Here is a 13,404-nt window from a genome sequence, read left to right on the forward strand (position 1 = left end):
TGTTCTACGGTGGTGTACCATATTTAGCGAAAGTTTTCAGATTCTCATTTAATTCGAGAAACTAAATTATATTCAATTAATGTCTAGACAACGGCGCTACCTACTAATGTGTATCATCCAACCCACAAGCACACATTAATAACCTCATCACGAATAACACTGGCGAACATTAATTTATAGCATTTCTCACACAACTCCACTCCATTCTCTGTAGGATAAACTTTATGGCTCGAAATTCACCCCAATTTAAACCTCTATACACACCGCACAATGAAACGAAAAAAAATTCTCCTTCCAACGAACCTTGCAAAACTTATGGCTCTGCGTACGACGCTCACGCTCTTCCGGCCAGCCACCGCTTCTAGGTAATATATACCGTGTAGGACACCCACTCCACAAGAGTGAGGACCCTCCGCGGCGGAACAAGCGGAAAGAACCGGGTAAAAGTCTTCCGAATCAGGGATTCCTGGCTTTATTTATTTTCGCCGAACACTCCTCATACGATGTGTGTGTTTGTGTGCGGCTGCCCAATCCCAGCTGTTTTCACTCTCATCCTTGAACCCTTCGCTATTCATTATCACGAAGCATATTTCACGCCAGGCCAGGAATATATGTCCCCCGGAGGTTCCTTTCTTCCTCCCTTCGTCCCTCTCTATGCCGAATTGGGCTTCTATCTCTTGGAGCGTTTGTTTTCTTTTCACTCTTTTCCGGTTTTACTTTATTGGTTTTCTGGCTTTTGATTTCCTTCTACCCCTGACACAACTGCGGGGACTCAGTAATTTTCAGTTTTACGCTCATCTGGATTTGGCGAAGGGACCCCGAATGTTTAGAGAGCCGTACCCGAGCATGAAGGTACATAACTCTATTTCACACTTTTTTTTCAATGCCATTGTGTGTCTTTCATTTCAACTCGTCAGCCCTCTCGATGGGATTGTACAAATTTTCGATAATTAATTTATTTTTATATCCGTTTGTGCGGGGTTCCGGTGCAAACAGATTCCCTTGCTTATTATTTGCGGCAAAAATACATTTCGGTACAATACATTCCGTGGCGGATCGAATGTTTGAATTAGTGCTAATAGCGTTGCACCGAACTTTCGCAATTATTACACTTTGTGTATGATACGGGTAAGTTACACGTGGTTTTGTAATGCGAACCAGCTGTGTGTGACTAATCGCATAATTTTTATTACATGGTACTAGGAGCTGAAATATACAGGATTTTTCGATTTAATGAAATATTTATTTAACGTTTAGCATATTCATGCGAAAAAAAAGTGTTCGTACATGTATAATCCGCTCTGTAGAATAGTAATGGATTAATTCGTAATGAAATTACCATTCTACGGTGTTGCGGCGCCCAACCGCGCATAAAGTAACGCAATGACGCTAATCAACGCAATAAAAGAAACCCTCGGCCTAACGCTTAAAAAAAGAACGAATAAACCGCGAACCCTCCAAAACGGCACACAAATTAGATTTGAACATATACCAAATTAAATCCAAACAACTTGTGAGAGATCAAGCTGCGCTGGAAGCCGCGTGACACTCTTGAATTGAATAAATAAAATTCATGAAATCGGCTAATAATTCAATCGCAGCTCCGGTCAAACCTCACACACACACACACTTACACGCACACCCAGGAAAAAGGGTTTTAATTCAGGCACAAACTTGGACAGAAGCGTTCACTCCCGGGTTCTCCCTAAAAAGCTGTAGGTAGGTAATAAAGGAAATAATGCCACCCGTTGAACTTTCCCCTCCCAAAAATCAAGCGCGGAGGTCACGACAACAGTAGACAAATTTACCTTACGTTTGTGTGTATACGGTGATGATGTATTTCCCTTTTAATAGAATTCCGGTTCCTAAGACTAGGCGGCGACGACGCCGCTCCGTCCAATGGCAACAACGGCCGGCTGGCTGGCGAAAACGGGAATCCAACTAGCCTTATAATCGTTCGCAAGCGGAACCTTGCTTCCTCGGGCAGTAGCGTCACACAGCAATAATGGGTGGCGGTGGAGAGAACGGTACTGTTGATGGCTTTTTCGTCCCATGTGGCCTCTGAGGTGGCGGTAAATTTCACGCGTAAGCCGATGTCAGATTTACAGGACTGAGGTGAGCAGAGTCCCTTTTTTGTTAATCACCTCACATTAAAAGTAACATATCTTGAAAGCAAGATTGTTTTTAATTTTGTTTTATCCCATTTGTTTATTTATTTAGGCTCATTAGCATTTTAGCTGTAAGCCATATCATGTATTCCTATGTGTAGTTTGAATGGGTTATCTGGAGCGCGCAGAACTCATTCGGGTGCATGAATGCGCATGGGACCCAGTCGCTCAGAACTGTCAATTTCAGCCCGTAGGATCTTCGCTCCGAATTCAACTTGATTGACAGCACGCCTAATTTGAAGGGGTTCTATATGCAACAGACCTCATAAGTCCTCATAAGGTGGAAGATTTATCGGCTCACGCCAATGTCGGTTATTCAGCGCCCGCCTCACAGACCTCCTTTGCACGGACTCAATTCTTGCAATCCATAAATGGACACCAGACAACAGATGCATACTCCAGAATTTCAGGACTTTTAGGATGAACCCTAATTGAACCCTAATTGGTTCTGTCAATTATAGCCGAATATATTGTGGCGCTGTTGATGGTCCCCGAACTGAGATCAACTGGTACAGTCCGCAATGAGGAAAACAGGGACGGGCACGGTCGCCATATTATATACTTCACCGGACTTTCGAATACTTGAGAGCAAAACCGACGTTCGTCTGTGATGTTCTAACGTGGACTATATTTCTATATTACCAATTAACCTACGAACTAGCCTAAAATTAGTTACAAATGTTTACCTACTGACTAATGATTATCGGCCAAGGCCAAGCGAGGTTGTCCTGTTACGGAAAGCATTCTTCGGTAAGCAATAACATGTGCTGTCGCACTGGAATTTGCTTATTCAAAACACTTCTCGAAGGTCGTATAATGGAAGGGGGAAGTGGTTACTTGGATTGGTGGCAATGAATTAATTTGTGCTCAGCATGGGAAGTTATATTGCTTACGGAAAAAAGGTTGTTGACGTATTTTCCGTCTTGAAGGTCGTGCATTTATTTATTACATCACAGGCGGAGTTTTACATCCGTCTGTCTGTAATGTTTTACGGCTGTAATTGTTATTTTGGCGGGGTATGCGAAAAGGTTAATACTTGGTGCAAATGGGTATGTTGCGTGTTATAAGGGAAATTAATTTGGATTGGGGTCAAGAAGCATTGAGGATAAATTGTATGCTACAGATAGTCCAACAACACTCCAAGATACTTAACTTTCTCGATCGTTCAAGTTATTCTCCACGAAACTTTCTCGACTCGTTCAAGTTATTCTCCACGAATAGTATAGTTGTAGATAATGGACCTTTTGCATCTCCGGAATGATATAATCGAACATTCAGCGACCCTAACTTCGAGAAAGTTTATGGTGCACTGATACGCAAAACGATCTAAAAGCTCCTGCAGTTCTCTACAGTCAGTTTCACTTTGAACAGCAAGAAAAAATTCAAGATCATCAGCATAGATCAGTAGTGGGTTGTCTGTTGCGTAGATACTAATGAAGCCAGTTGCACAATCTCTTCGATGCTCCAAGTCGAAATAATTTAGCCAGTAGGATTTCCTGACTTAGGGTGTCGAAAGCAGTCGTTCATCGCGCCGGTCCAAGTCGTTGTGAATTCGCAAAGATTACTAATGAAGCTCCTGCATGAACTAAATAACACAGCATTCACAATGCATTCAAGACATTTTGATCCCGCCGACAAAAATGTTATTCCACGGTAATTAGGGTTGTCAGTTTTGTCGCCCTCCTTATTTATATTTATATTTATATTTATAGGGAATCTTATCCGGCCCGGGATTGTAGAAGAGCTTGATCTTATCCATCGCAGACTCTACCATCTCTTCGGTAGTTTCAGAAACGTCGAACGCGGTCAATTGAGGGCCCTGAGTTTTGAACTCACGATCGGTCGCATAGTAAACGAACGCGCAACCAATATGGCTACGAAGACCCCCATGAAAGTCAGATGGTACCACTTGGTTATGCATTGTCATATGTCAATGACATATACGCCATTTGAAAGAAGAATTGAAAGCATTACTCGATCAAGACTCGTTACAAACGCAAAAGGAGTTTGTAAAATTATTGTGCATATCTAAGGCAGCAATTTGCAAGCACCTAAAACAAATGGAAGTCCTTCATATGCATAGAAATTGGGTTGGTGCCAAGAAACGTCGTTTTGCCTTTCAGAAGCCAGAAGCGCAAAAAATCGATTCTTTCACATCCATCCGATTTCCATTTTTCTGAAATACATTTTCGCGAAAGATATGCACCCGAATTCGCACTCACTCACTCAAATACTCACTCACTTTCACTCATTCTCTTCACTCGATTCACTCAATTCACTCTCTCCACTCACTCCACTCACTCCGTGGAGTTATCGACCAAGAATAAGCAATGGTCGTAAAAGGCGACTAAACAGGTGAAAATGCGGGTAAGGTTGTGGTAAAACCCATGGAGACAGCTCGAAAGAGATACCGTGAACAGTAGCAATGGAAGAAGTAGGATCGATACCAGTAAGATTCTGATTAGGGCATACTGGTTTATGACATAAAGAACGGATATTCCACGCTGATCAGTCTCAAAACACGGTCCCATGGGTATCTCTAACAAGCGCAACCCCAGCATTGCAAGTCAGCCAGTGAGGAAGTACAAAGAAAACGACTATGTACTACGAGTGAAGATAACGGCCCGGAGTTGAGACCCAAAAAGATAGAACCTTTTAAAAATACCCCAAAATATATTTGAGAGGAGAACGTGTTCGCGAGAAACGAAGGAATGCAGAGGTCCTCAGTGCACACTCGAGTTACTAGACTGAATACCAGCAGTACCTGCCAAACAACAAGGGGAGCAGTAAATTGTCCAGGAAAATCTTGGTCGTGTACCAAGCCAGGTGTTTACGCCGACATCAATCAACAGCACGCACAAAGACGTGCTATAAAATGGGTGATCCAACATGGCGGAGGTCAGAAAGAAGGCGAACAAAATGTATGATTTCATAAAGGATAAAATCAATGTTTATAACGATCCGGCCGTGGAAGAAATGAAGAGCGCACAATGTGATTCTGGTGATGTACCAATCACAATCCGGATGAAAAAGGTGTACGGTAGGACACAAACGGTTTCGAGAGAACGGCTCCCGAGAGAAAATGGCAAATAAGGGTGAAATGAAAGTGGGGTTATTTGTGTGCCCCCCTAAAACTACCCCTTGGGTGAACAAGCAAATGGAGAGAATTTTTAAATGCATGGGCTTCGGGCATCAGGCGAGAGATCCAATCTGACAAGGCCAAACGTGCGGCGAAACGTGGCTAGAGACTGCACAAAGCAACCGAGGTGCATGCTACAATTGCAATAAGGAGCCTCAGGCAATTATGAGTCAGCCAACGGAATTCTGCTGTGGTACGAGACACTAAGCATTTCCCGCGCTAGTTATCGACGAGCCAGAAGAAGAGTCCAGAAGGCACGAACCGAAGCAGGAAGAGAGGAGCGCCGGGCGTTGTTTCGAAAGGCCAGAGTTGGATTGAAACGGGCGATACGTAGGAAAAAAATCAAATTGCTATCGGCAAAAATCCGAGTTTCAACGACACATAAAATGGAATTATTTCCGGAAAAATTCGAGGTCATCGTAGAAGGACTCTTTTCACAGAACACCCCACCGATGTGGCCACCCACACAGTGGACTAAGCCGAGATTGTACAAAGCACCAACAAGGAACTCATCGCGATTGTGAAGGTATTTAAGGTGAAGAAAGCACCCAATCCCGACGAAATCCCCAACGTGGCCTTAGACCTTAGCTTAGCGACCTTAGCTTTCCTCAACATATTCAGAATGCTACTGCAGAAATACTTGGACATCGAAACCAGAAAAACCACTTAAAGATCGAGCATCGTAGAGGTCTTGCAGGGAATTATTCTCAAGGGACTGATGAAAGGCATGGAGGGTGATCACGGATTGTCGATAACACAGTTCTGGTTCCGGAAAGGAAAATCGACGGTGAACGATGTTTGAACAGTTATCGAGAAATCTCAAGTGTCGCTGAAACAATGACGGAGATGAGATCGTTACTGCGCAGTAACTATTATCGACGTGAAAAACGCCTTCAATAGTGCCCCAGACTGGAAGCCCAATGCAGATAGAAACTGAAAAATATCTTGGCGAGTATTCCACGAGGTTCCACACTAAGTCTAGCGCTTTGGAACACAATGTATGACGGCGTGATAACGCTGATGCTACCAAAAGATGTAGAGAGGACTTCGCGGATAACATCGTAACACGGTAATTGGTGAGACGCTCTAGGAAGTATAAATGTAACTGGTGACTGACGGTTCTCTCGACCTGGATAAACCTGAAACACGAAGAAGCGAATGAATCTTCCTAACTTAGTTCCTGTCAGGTCATGGTTATTTAAGACGATACTTTCATCGGTTTGGGCGCGCAACGTCACCTCTATGTCCAGAATGCGGTAGTGTGGAGGCAACACCGGAGCACGTAATCGTCGTATGTTCATGATAGAACAGCAGTGCGAAAGGCAGATAATCACCCTGAACACGAAGAATAGAGTAGGCTAAATGTGTCCGGAAAAAGGCATAAACAGATTTGTAACAATCATACCATCCGAGCTGCAGTGGAACTGGTGAACGAACAACGGTATTTGAAATTGCAATTTAAAGAGGTGCAAGAGCACAGCCCACCCTCCGAGGTAGTTGCTAAACTATATTCCTGGGGGGGGGGATGTTGATCTCACACACCTACACAATACGATATCGCTATCGCCTTTGTTGAGCAACATATATCACTAGTAACAAAACGTGTCGGTCGAGAAGCAATTTATCGTCCATAATATGGAAAGTTTCGTTCATTAAGCAGATTTTGCATAATATCAGGCGTTTTTATTGCTTTGGTGTGCGAAATACAACAGAATATGTTGCCTGTTGCATATTGCGTATTGCTGCTTGCTAGTTGCTTATTGCTCCGGTGTGCGATCCGCCTAATAAGTCTGCATGGTCGGCATCACAAAACTGAGCGGTCAATACAGACTGAGAACTGAGTGTACTGAGAACGTACTCCAACTTCTATCATTGTATCGCAATAGGGGTTAACCAGGCATTCCAGTTGACTGAAGTGAACGCAGAAAAATCAGCGGTCGCAACTATCCCACTCTGGTAACAATAATCAGACTTTACTTTCCGAATGATAGGATTCCCGAGGAAATGATCAACACTCTGCACAGAACCAGTGGCCCAATCCTAGCAGATTTCAACACGCAGACCCAAGCGTGAAGTGATCCCAACCACAACCTACGTGGAGTTGCCATCACGGAAGATATAGAGGAGATTGATTTCGTAATATTAGACGACTTCGTAGACAGTCACATCAGAATGGCGATAGATGGATGTAGGTTTCTCCAGCCGCAACCCGCTGCTCCGTTTGCTGTATCGGACACACACCGACTTGAAGGGGAAGTGATCACTTCCCGATAATCACCCGAACTGGCAACAAACTCTCACCAAGCAAGTGTCGAAAAGCTGCTAGTTCTACTCAACCGATGCCCCAACCCAGCAATCATAGATTATTTCTCAGAAGTTCCTTCAACGCAGCTCTCACTTCCATACCAAGAAGGAGTTCTACCCCTGGTAAGAGGGCAGCCCGATGGTGAACTCAATCATGCACCAAACGTAACGGCAAGCGATTTATTGCTACTCTGCTACCGTGTGGATCGTATGCGCAACATCGTTTGTCTCTGAATATGCACAAATTTGGTGCAGAGCTTACACTGACACGCAGAAACAAAGAAACAGAGCAGAAGAGAACTTTTTGCCACTTAACCCTTTCCCGCCCAAGGGAATTATTTTTCCCTTCTACAAAAATCGTTATCGACTGTTCAATTATTATTGAATCGATATTTTTTTACTGAATGTCAAAATAAAACGTATGTCCAAGGCAGCAAATGTGTTTCTAAACGAATAAAAAGAGAACTGTCAAACATGGACCGGTTTGACTTAACACAGACCACATAAAAATGTGTTATATGCAATGTCCAATTGTGCTTCACAAGTAAACGATTTTTTTTTCGTAGAATACCGTAACTAACTATTTATTTTATTTTCCTGATAATTTTAATCATGTATTTTGTGTTACAAAGCAATAATTAAAATGCCAATATAATAAACCTAACTCTTCATTTATTTACTTTTATGATCCATAGGGGAACATATTTCCCATGAAATTATAGGAAATCTATTCACCCTGCTATGTTTTTCTGGTGATATTCTCTTACTTTACACCCACAATAGCTGAAATATTGTGTTGTATTGGCATATTTAGTCTTGGACATTTTATGGTCCTGAAAGGGTTAAACTCCGTCCTTGCACCGGGGACCAGTGTTAAAGAATTTTCATCCTCGTTCTGATCGTCTGACCGTCAGATTGAAATTCCTCATAAAAAAGAAGTACTTTCAACAATCTGTGGTTCATTTTTTGCACTGCAAAAAAAATCACAGGAGGGTTGTGTCCCTGACACGACCGCATAGTTGACGTAGGATTCCGTTAGACTATCTGTTGATTTTGGATATGTTTGGAGAATTACACCGTTAAACTCTTTGATAATGATTTGGTTTTAATGTCTCTGTTACGGAATACATTTCGGTAGGAACAAAAGCTCCCCTTACTTTCATGTATTTGCAATGCCGATTTCCCCCAGGCAGCTTGGTTTTGATGTCTCTGTTAGAGACCCGCCGCATGTGTCGTCAATTTCGACCAATCAGAAGTGGATATTTCCGTTAGGATAGGGGTTGAGATTTTTCAATTGTTCGATAATTAGTTTCATGACATATATTATTTTCTTCAATATAAACAATTGTTATTGAGTGTCCAAATCGATTGACGCAAAAATTTCATCAATCCATCATGAAATGACTGACCAATAAGCGTTTGAGATTGGACAATATTTACGATGTACTCGATTTTAGATTTTCAATTTGTACCCCAATATGTTCCCGAAAGACGTAATCCTACGTCAAAATATTTTTCTGAATTCAATTCAAAACAAAAAGAGAAAAGCGCAGACATATAATCATTCTCATCTTACGCCGTTTATGCGATAATTCCACCAAACACCACCTCCCATTGCGTTCTGAAGAGAGAAAGTCCTGGGCCCTAGTAGAGCCATGTCCCGTTGGGGGTTGAGAATAAATTAAAATAAATCGTTTCCCGCCACGACGACGTCTATGGCTACGACGACGGACCGTGTAGCACGGGGTGGTTGCATTAAGGTGAAAATGTGATGTATCATCAGGAGTCGTCGTTACCGTGTGTGTATACGTACCGCTTCATGCGTACCAACGTTAGGGATGACGGTGGCGGAGAAAGGGGACAAATATTGGGAAGCACGCATGTGCTTGTGACCAATGGCAGTTTTCCCCCAAATAAATGATCCGTACGTGCTGGGAGGGTACAACTCGCTGATTAGTGGCCATGTGGTAGGCTTATGGAACTTTAGGTGTTTAATTTTTCGGAAAGACCGAGAATTATGTAACGCGATTCGATGGATCGAGCACAAGAAATGCTGTGAGCGTGAAGTTACATTTATTGTCAAACTTTAATTAAAAACCCTCACCTCAATTTTAATCACGGGTTCTTATAAAATATCTTCCATTCATTCCTCGCACCTGTCTTTCGCTTTCAGAAAAGAAATGAAGAACGCACAGAGAGCAGTTCTTCAAACACTCATTTCACCACATTCACCACTTCCACTTCCCCATCCGGAGGCATCCCTTCCTGGCAAGAGAGCATCATTACTTGCAGAAGTGTGGAAAAACAAAGGCGAACTTCGGGACCTGAATGCTGTCAGCTTTCTGATGTGACAGAGGAAATTCACCTTCAATCCCACAGATGGCAGGCTCCGCTCTTTGCTTGTCACCAAGAAACAAACGAAAAAAAAAGAACAATGGAAAATGCGAACCGTGAAAAAAGGTGAAATTTAAATTATGCTTTGATGACTTTATCGAGAATGCGGGATTTTCTTTTCAAAGTTTCGAATAGCTGATGCCCTTTTTTGTTGTTGGTATTCCTGCGATGCAAAATGTCTCCTGTTGTTGTTTTTTTTTTGTTCCCTCTATGTTGGCATCTCGAGAGGACAAAGATTTATGAAGCCCTTCGTAAATACTTTTGCTCGGCGGGGTTCAATGTTTTTTTTTCTGTTTTCTAAAAGGTAGGGGTACACTCGAAAAATTTAATATATAACAGCAAACATTAAATCTAAAAGGGTGCGTGCTGCATAAATTATTACGGTTATTAACATTTTATTCATGGCCATTAGAATAACAGAAATTGCGAGCGTGAGGGAAAAAATATTGCTTCGTGAGATGCAGAGAACCGGACAGCTGGCTCATGGAAACAGAAATCAAAATGATAAACAAGAGTTTATTTGATTGAAATTTCACACTTAATTATGTGAAATGTTCATTTTTGAGAAAGATATAAAAATAATACTCACACGCTTGCGTGCCAATTACTCGAGACGGGACTAACCTGAAAAAAATGCAGAAATAAGATATTAATATTTTGATACAATTTTAATAGTACAAAAGCAGAGCTCCTCTTAAATAACAATGTTTTCCCACGGCGCCGCGTTCACATCGGAAAACATTACGATTCTCCGGGGAAACGTACCAAATCCCAAATAAATTAGGAAATTAGTAAAATTCACCGAAGGAAGCATTCCCGAAGGCAATCATAAACTCATTAGGGGTAAGACTAATTGTGAGGTTGACTTCGAAGTCAGTTGTTAAAGCTCTCACACCAGTGGCTACGACTCTGAAAAATGAGACAGCAATACTCCCGGAAGATGCTGCCAAACCAACGGCGGAGCGTTGTAACAGAACGAAATTAACAGCTTCCAACCCAATTGAGAAGAACCATGAAAGTGTCGTAATGGTCACAATTCAGCGCCACTGCAGCGCTGCTTGTCCTTCTTTTCATCGTGCTCTGACCCGGACATGGATGGCCAAACAGGAACATTCTTCAGTCATCCGTCGGTTTTCAGAGCGAAACAGATGTTTCCTATTTTCTACTCTGTCACTGAGTAGTGAGTTTTTTCAATTTGCCGCAAAAATAGTGTCTTGTAAAGTATCGAAACACTTTGATTATTTTGTTTTTTTTTGTGGGAAGAAGTATCAATTTCAATTTTTTTGTGCCCCCCGGTATTCGGCATTGCTTTCCGTTCGACCAATCTATACGAAGATAAATGAATTCAATTGAGTTAATGCAGAGCGCAGTCGAACGGATGCAAAACAACTTCGAACAAAATCGAAGCTGCTCGTATACTAGTGAATTAAACGCAGAACATTACACGCAAAAAGATGACGCCCACGGTACGTAAAACTAAGAAAGCTAATCCTGGAATTGGCTTCGAGCAAACACTCTCGATAATAGCACTCCGCTGCCTCAAGCCCATCCGGAGGGCAACACCCGAACTAATCGATAGTAATGGAACAATGTCAGCTAGCATTCGTTGAATGGAATTTGTTTAAAAACTTAAAGTGGAAATTTAGGTGAAGAGTTTGGCGGAAGAGCGATGAGAGACTCCAGGGTAAACATATCCAACTAAAGGCTGGTTTAGAGTTCTCGTGAACGTGAACATGAACAAACACTGTTTTGTTAATAATTCATTAGTCCATAGATAAAACGCGAGGGAAACATCTTGAAACGATAGGAAGAAACATTTTCAAGTTGAAAAACATATTTAAACACAATTCATATTGATTAAAATGGATTAATTCAATATTTCATTACGATTCTGAATTTCCACCGAGAAATCGAGATGTTGGACTTCGGTGAACGTGAACGTGAAAAAAAAAACAGTGGTGAATATACACGTCAAAATATTTCCCTGTTCATGTTCACGTTCGAATGTCCCAAAGCATTCTGAAAATTATTTCGTTCAGAATGTGATCCTTCACGCATGTCTTTATCCACTTGATTGCGATGAAATTTCCGAATAAAATTGAGCTCTTTTGATACTAGTCGTGCTGCGACTTTTCTCATGCCCAAAAAATCAACCAAACTATGATTAACGGTCTCGTGAGAAATATTCAATTCACGGGCTAGCTCTCTTTTATTCTGTTGGTGCATTCGTCAGGTGGATAGTCGTTCTTGACGTGGAAAACCGTTTATCTCTCCTCGGTCGTCTATGAATGGCTTATAGCTGAGTCACCAATTATATTCTGCAACATTTTCAACGTTTCGACACACGAAACATGAAATTTCAACGTCTGTTTGCAACACAATACTGCCAATACTGGTTCTATAGTCAATAGTCATGTGGAAAATAATTAACGATTTGGATTGCTTAAAACTTTAGCATTTCTTTATAGGTAGATTCTTTCATCAATTTATAGGAAATATTTCAACGCATCTAAAAAAATAAAAAAAAAAATCAAGCATTACCTAAACGTATTAACAGCAACATCATCAGCAGCAGCAATAGTAGCAGCCGTGGGCCTCCACAATCACATTATTAATCCATCACAAACACTGACGCAATACTATCCGATTGAAACACCACATCGTCAAGTATGGAAAAGCTCATTCGCTCATTTCTCCACAGCTCCACAGATTATAAATCACTCTTGTATCTGTTTGGAATTATCATGGCGAAAAGAATGCAGCATGCAATCGTGAGATTGCACGATGAATCATTTTACACTTTCCAACCATCTTCATTCGGGACTGAGAATGAATATAACAAAACAAAGAGTGGTAAACAACATTCAATGAATGAATATTCCTTTGAAAGGATCGCACGAAACAAAATAACGAGTGCGTCAAAATAGACTCAATCTGTGTGTGTGTATGATTTTATTTTCCTTTGTACTCTTTCCCTTGTCAGCATTCAAGTGCACATGAATCTACCGTTCGGCTCACCAATAACTTGCGTTAATATGGTCTTTTGCGTTGGCTTAGATCCTTCCATACTAGAAACAAAAAATGCCATTGCAATAGTGCACAGAATACAACTCAAGTATCTACATTTTACTGCCGCGATCGAGGCTCAATGATTGCTATTTGAGTGAAAAACGAATGATTTTACAGAGACACTCGCTGGCACAAGCAAAAGTTTCCAATTCGATTCAAACACCATCTAACGTCATTCCGAGAAGCAAATGAGAGAATGCAAAATTCTCTGAGAATAGATGAGCGGAATCGAGACAGTATTTTTCCGTTAAACTCGAAAATGAACTTTGCGAAGAGGATAGGTGAATGTTTTTTTTGTCACAAATAAAGTGAGGCATAAACGAAGAATAG

At 41.5% G+C, this 13,404-nt stretch overlaps 1 protein-coding gene across 4 annotated transcripts in view; it reads right to left on the minus strand.

Moving 5' to 3' along the window:
* Positions 1-13,404, minus strand: part of LOC129775535 (discoidin domain-containing receptor 2) — a 631,586-nt gene that overhangs the window by 578,737 nt on the left and 39,445 nt on the right. The window contains exon 2 of one of the 4 annotated variants that reach the window (XM_055780376.1): positions 10,595-10,629. The exons of the other annotated variants lie outside the window; for them this stretch is intronic. The gene's annotated coding sequence lies outside the window, so the exon portion shown is untranslated. The remainder of the gene's footprint in view (positions 1-10,594; positions 10,630-13,404) is intronic. 4 annotated transcript variants of the gene reach the window in all.

Source organism: Toxorhynchites rutilus, chromosome 3 (genome assembly GCF_029784135.1).
Source record: "Toxorhynchites rutilus septentrionalis strain SRP chromosome 3, ASM2978413v1, whole genome shotgun sequence".
Taxonomy (NCBI): domain Eukaryota; kingdom Metazoa; phylum Arthropoda; class Insecta; order Diptera; family Culicidae; genus Toxorhynchites; species Toxorhynchites rutilus.